Source organism: Haliotis cracherodii, unplaced genomic scaffold, assembly GCF_022045235.1.
Source record: "Haliotis cracherodii isolate W230 unplaced genomic scaffold, xgHalCrac1.p SCAF_1, whole genome shotgun sequence".
NCBI classification, from domain to species: domain Eukaryota; kingdom Metazoa; phylum Mollusca; class Gastropoda; order Lepetellida; family Haliotidae; genus Haliotis; species Haliotis cracherodii.
In genome coordinates this window covers 42,272,789-42,279,046 of record NW_027266264.1, presented here as the reverse complement: position 1 = coordinate 42,279,046, position 6,258 = coordinate 42,272,789, and the positions used below count along the sequence as shown (strand labels likewise).

At 50.5% G+C, this 6,258-nt stretch overlaps 1 pseudogene; it reads right to left on the bottom strand.

The window, feature by feature from the left end:
* Positions 1-1,855: 1,855 nt before the first annotated feature.
* Positions 1,856-3,261, bottom strand: LOC139464598 (uncharacterized; annotated as a pseudogene).
* Between the last annotated feature and the right edge of the window lie 2,997 nt (positions 3,262-6,258).

Here is a 6,258-nt window from a genome sequence, read left to right as displayed (position 1 = left end):
AATCTGCAGCGAAATGACCCATGTCTTGACAGTTGTAACAGGGGCCCAGGTTCTGCTTCTCTTGACTGTTCATCTTCGGACAGACATAGTGACGGTGACCTTGAGTGTCACACTCGAGGCATGTCACTTCAGGGCAGTACAGGTAACTGTGACTGTCGGTCTGGCACTTCATACAACTGTATCGAGCTGGCATGATTGGTTTCATAGAATGCAGTGTGTGTGTGAGTGGCTTCGCTCTTGTTTTGTTTTTATAGGAGAGCCACAGACACCCTGGTTCCTGATTGGTTCCCCAGGCCGCACCCCCGATTGGTTCGTTTCGGTGCCTGGTCTGCACCTCGGTTTTCCAAAACGGACCGACCCCTGTGTTTCTTTTCGATAGGAAATGGATTTTACCATGGGAGAGAAAGCACAACCCCGGTTCGGCCATTCAGAGTCCCGCATGACCCGAGCACGGTCTCTGATTGGTTGACAACCCAAGCCTCTGATTGGTCAGATTTCGATCCGGTTTTTATCGGGGTGTGCATTTCGATCCTGTTTTGTTTTTCTTCATCCTACAGACCACATAACACGACTATGGGTTCAACTTTTTTTAATCCCCCGCTCACATGAACCAACACCACAAAACAAAAAGTCACAGGATTAGGGGCGTCCCTGTGATTTTTGTGAACACGAGGCGGGGTGGTGACCACGGGGGTGACCACGAGGGTATGAACGTCTGTACACTTTGAAAAAAAGAAACTTTGTCACTTGGGGTGAACAAGACACTCGACTCTTCTCTTCCGTGCTTCTTGGGACACCAAACGTCTGTATTTTTCGTTCACTTCTCCATCAGGACAAAACACACACAAGTATTCGCAGGGGACTTTGGCGTGCTTCAGATGTTCTTTCCAGGGTTGGTCTGTGGCTTCCCATTGGCGGAGTGCCACACCGCAGCAATAACAGGTCACACAGTCACCTTGTCCTGGATAGAAATAGCCAGCCATGGCCTTGTCATACGGGGTCTGGGTCATCTGTTTAGGCCACGTTTTAAAGACCTCAGACGTTCTTGAAATGAATCATAGTGAGGATGAGAAGGATGACAAGGTGTAAGAAGGAAAAGGTCCCTCCAGAATGTCACTGAGTCGCCATGTGTCGTCCCTAAAGAGGGGACGTTTTCTCGCTTCTTGTTCTCTCGCCTTTTCAGACACCCACTCGGAATCGGTGACGACATCTCGTGAGGATGACATGGCATTCATAGAACGTCTTTGCTCCATAATGACGGTGACTTCACTGAAAGAAGGTCTGAGGGTTCGCCTGCTTTTATGAAACTCTCCACCCTACTCCCTTCAACGGAAGGTCATGACCTTAGCTTCCACCTCCTCCACCTCATCACGTGACGTCATCCTGTGTTTGGGTTGACGGACACACGGCATGATCCATGACATGATCCATGACATGACATGGTACACGGGGAGGGGTGTGGGGATCGATGCGTACTGGAATGACTGACACCAGGCAGCTGATCTTTCAAGCATGGCCTTTCTCTTTTATCTATTTTTATTTTAATTTTACACTTGGGTGTGCACTGACATGACAGATGCACAGACAGACAGACAGACGGACAGACAACGTAAACGACATCTCAACTCAACCTCTACCCTCGGTTCGGCACTCTATTGGAGTTGAGATCAATCAAGACACAAAGAGTCAGTTCAATCAATCACTGTTTAATCATGAAAAAACCAATCACAACCAGATACAATGGAAATACGAAAAGTCAATGGAGGAGGGAGTGCTTTGCATGTCCCTACAACAACCACAACAACAACAATAACGCGACAACGTTTTCCTCTTCCATCTTCAAGCTCTTCCATCTTCAAGCCCATAAGAGGTGGCCCTCCCTCAAACATATGAGAGGTCCATCCGTTCAACACGTACAGTCTATGGCCTCCCTGAAACAGACATGACACATCACTTGATCACGGTTGCAGCTTACGTGTTGTAAAGTTCTTCGAGTGAAGAGGAGGATCACCATAAGATGTGATCCTCAGATGTGATAGGCATGTCATCAAGTGTCATTATGCTGTCATAGGTCAACATACTACAAGTACAGTCTATGAGCTCCAGACCACAGACATGACACATCACTTGCCCGCTGTTGCAACTGATGTATCTTAGCATGTTCTTGTGTCGGCAAATACGACATTCGCGTTGTAGGGGAGTGAGTTGAGCTTCTCCATAAGGATCCAGGTCAACGTTGTCATCAACATCATCATCATCGTCGCAAACCATGGGCGTACCTGAGGAGTAGATATGAACATCTTCCGGGGATGCTGGTGACCAAGAAGCCTCAAGCAGTGGGAGCGTGTCCAGATCCATGGAAGGGAGAGTGGCCAGCTTGAGCGCTTCATGATCATCACGGTCTCCCGTCGCCATCGTCACAGGGGCATTCGGTGAATAGGTGGGCTCCCGAGGGGTTTGTTCCCACCACTGTTCTAGCACGGACTGGGCTGAACTGACATCAGGGGTCCTGTCAATCATAGGACAGAGTCTATTTATCATAGGAATAGGTAGAGTCATCATCAACATCGACATCAACATCAACATCACATCAAGAATGACTGAGACAAAGAAGAGCAGGGTACTTACAGCTGTTCTTGAGGAGAGATCTTCAGAGATAATTTATTTCTTCCGTGATCGTCTTTTTGCAGGCGTTGCAGGTTTCAAAAAGGATGTCCCCATCGTTTCGATGTCTGTTGTCGCTGCAGCCGTTGTTGCTGTTGCTGCTGTGGTGGTGGTGGGGACTGGCGCTGTGGTGGTGGTGGTGGTGGTGGTGGGTGTTGCTGCTGCTGTGGGGACCACAACGGCTGTGGGTTTGCTTGTCTTTTCTTCTGGATCTTCTTTATCGTCTTCTTCGATGTGTCTTTCTCGGGTTCAGTCAGCTTCCTCATCTTTGAACGTATCTGTTCGCACATCAGGTTGTCGCCCTTCGCACGTAACTTGGCGTACGCGTCGTCGGTCTTCATCTTTAAACACAGCAAGTCGTACACTTCACCCCACAGTTCAGCAGTCATGTCACCGTTCCCATCTCCACTGCTTCCTTGGCCACTCATGTCGCTTCGTGTCTTGTCATTCAACCGTTTCGACATGATGTTGTCCGGATGTTCTGTTCGTTGTTGTTGTTGTTTCTTTCCAAGTCTTCACAGAGGTGTGTCAACACTTGATGGTACTCTCTCCAAACACGTGTTTCTTCCAGATAAAACGCCAACAACCAACACAACGTGAGGAACATCAATCAGAGGGGCGATGTTGTTGCTTGGTCCGTTCAGTGAAAAGTGACGACCAGAGAGCATCGGTCGTATTAAAAGCCATGGAGGTCCTGCTTTCTGATTGGCCCATTCCGGTGTCTGGTCTGAGTCTCCATTTTTCCAAACTGGACCGACCCTTGTGTTTCTTTTCCATAGGGTTAGGCTTGTAGCGTGAGAGAGAAAGCACAACCTCGGTTCGACCAATCAGAGCCCACCATGGCTCGAGCACGGCCTCTGATTGGTCGACAACCCAGGCTTCGGATTGGTCAGTTTTCGATCCGTTTTTTTCTGTAGGGGTGCATGTCGATTCAGTTTCGATCCCCTGTCATGAAAAAAATTATAGAAAGTCGTCTCTGTACCCAAAGGGGAGCGTGTCTACAGGTAGGCCTGTGGTTTCGTCGTAGACGACACGTCGCTTGTCGTACACGGTACGATAGTCTTTTCGGGTGGGTCGGGTCACGAGTGCGTTTTCGTGCCGAGGTCCTTTTCGAATGATCTGATGAGGGTAATCTAAACTGATTTTCTCCTCCTCTTTCCCAGGCCGTTGTCCCAGTATCAGTCCTTTCATGGTGTCAAAGTTGAGATGGCGTTGGTTTCGGTAATTCAAAGTGAACCCTCGCACTTTGCAGGTCGTGCGCGTTCCATCGGGTCTGGGGTTCATTAACTCATAGCCATAGTTTTTGGGGCCTCCTGACACAAACGTCTTGATGGTGTTTCCGTCCAGTTCATCCGTAAACTCACCCAACGAATGACCCAGCTCTGGATTCGCGTCGTGGGGTCGATGAATGTAAATGACGCTGTCTGTGTCAAAGTACAAGACCCTGCGGTCCACCAGGGCAAGGGTCTCGTACAGCTTGAGACGTGCTTGGGCGGTGACCCAAGCAGCGATGGCGACATTGAAATGAGAATGAGGGGTTTGGAATTCTTTCTGCTGGGTATAGGTCACTTCCACCATGTGTTCGTTGACAACGGTCACATCCTCGATCCGTACATCCTTCGGGGTATCCGCTGGCTTCGAGCTTCTCCTTGAAATGTCGATCGATGTGGCATTGAAATGTGGCATTGGTGCGTCCTCCATAGAAGGCGTCGCGAGGGTTGAGCGGCCCAGGGACGTGACTACAGTGGGGTCCCTGCAAGAAAGCACGTAGAGCGGAGTCCTCCCGTTGCATTTTCGTAAACTCATGCTCCCACAGGGTGACGATCCGTTTCACCTCAGGGTGTTGACTCAAGAGACTCAAGCGGTAGTGGGTGTCGGTGTAACGGGCTCCCAACGACGAGCCCAGGATGGGATGCGGTTCTCCACGTTGGGTCTTGTGACAGACCTGGCACCCATGCCAGAAACAGCCCAGGAATTCGTAGATGGTGCCTGTCGCTGGATCGTACCCATCCACGCTGTACCGATGTTGGCCCTCTCCACACGTGAACTCTTTTTCACCGCCATTGCTGGCGTGCTGGAGGTGCAGATGGGGGTCCGTTTCCATCAGATAGTAGAGCCAGTGCATACAGGCCTGGGAATAGTTTCTCTTGGGTTGGTAGCCTTGAGGTGGAAGAATGGCGATGGTATTGGGTTTCAGGTCGTGTTTTCGGAAGGATTTTATGGTGAACGCTGCAGCTGTCATCACTTCCACAAAGGGATCCATACCCACCGAGTGGATGCCGTTCTGTCGGAAGTCGGCGCATCCCCGTCTCAAAATGTCCACATCGCTCTGGCAGAAAGCTAAAAGTTCTCCTTGTAAGTCGAACAAGGCTCCTTCTTGCACTTTTTGGGTATGCCACTGGAGGAAGGCTGTGCGTTCCGCGGGAGACATGCCATCGGGATCGTACATGACGGCTGTTGGATAGGGACCTCTGTAGGTCTGGTTGACTCTCGTATTGAAAAAGTGTGGAAAGTACCCTTTCTTCATTTCTTTCAGCCCAAAGCTCTTGTGAAAGGCTTTCAGGGGGTAAGGGATGAAATTTAAGCTGTCTTCGAAACACAACCGTCCCAGGGTCATCTGCAAAATTTGTTGGCCATGTCGAATCTTGGTGGGGAGTGTCACCAGGAGGGGGGACAGACCCTTCAGGATTAAGTGTAAATCATAGGATCGTGCATTGTGGGCCATCACATAAATGCGATCCTCCTTCGGGACTGTATGGCAGGGGGTGTTCTTGTTCTTTGGCTTCTTTGTTTTCTCCACTTCCATGGCCTCTTCCACCTCTTCCACCTCCTCCGCCTCCTGCTGGGGTGATGCATGTCATTGACGTTGGGAAGCGTACTTTCTTGAGGGGGTGCCATCCCGTTTTCTTTTTTTCCCCAGGTGGGCTGTTGTCCCCTTGCGTGTGCTGCCCTCCTCTTCCTCTGGGTTGGGCTTCTTCTTGGGTATTTCAGACAACGTGGTCAACCACACACACACATCATGTCGCGTGGTGGGGCCTCGAAACACGATCTCACGGCTGGGACCATACCCTTCTTCTCTCCATGGACAGTGTTCGCACAAGTTCTTGCTCACTTCACTGATGCATCGTCCACATCCTAGTTGCACCACGCACAAATTTGGAATGTGCTCCCCCGTGTCTTGCATGGATTCAAAATCGTAGAAGACGTATTGGACATTGTCTCGTAGGGGATGTTGTTCCTCTTCCCCCTCCTTCTCCGCTTCCTCTCCCTCCCCCTCCTCCTCCTCCTCGTTTTCTACACGGAGAGGCGTCATGTAACAGCGATGATCTGGGGTCATGGGTTCTCGGCACACCAAGCAGGGATGTTCTTCATCAAAGCACTCGTGGTGAACCATGGGGGTCTCCAAGACGCGGACCAGCTGAAAACAGTTCGGGCACCTGTGAATCGATTGACAGGCGCTGGGTTTTCCCTCTGACGGTGACTGGAGATGTCGGGTGTAACACGGTGGATTGGGGAACCAACCTTGACATGTCAAGCAAGGGATCCCGTGCTCTTCCTGGGGTCCGCAATAGCTAGAGTAGAAGCAGCGGTGAC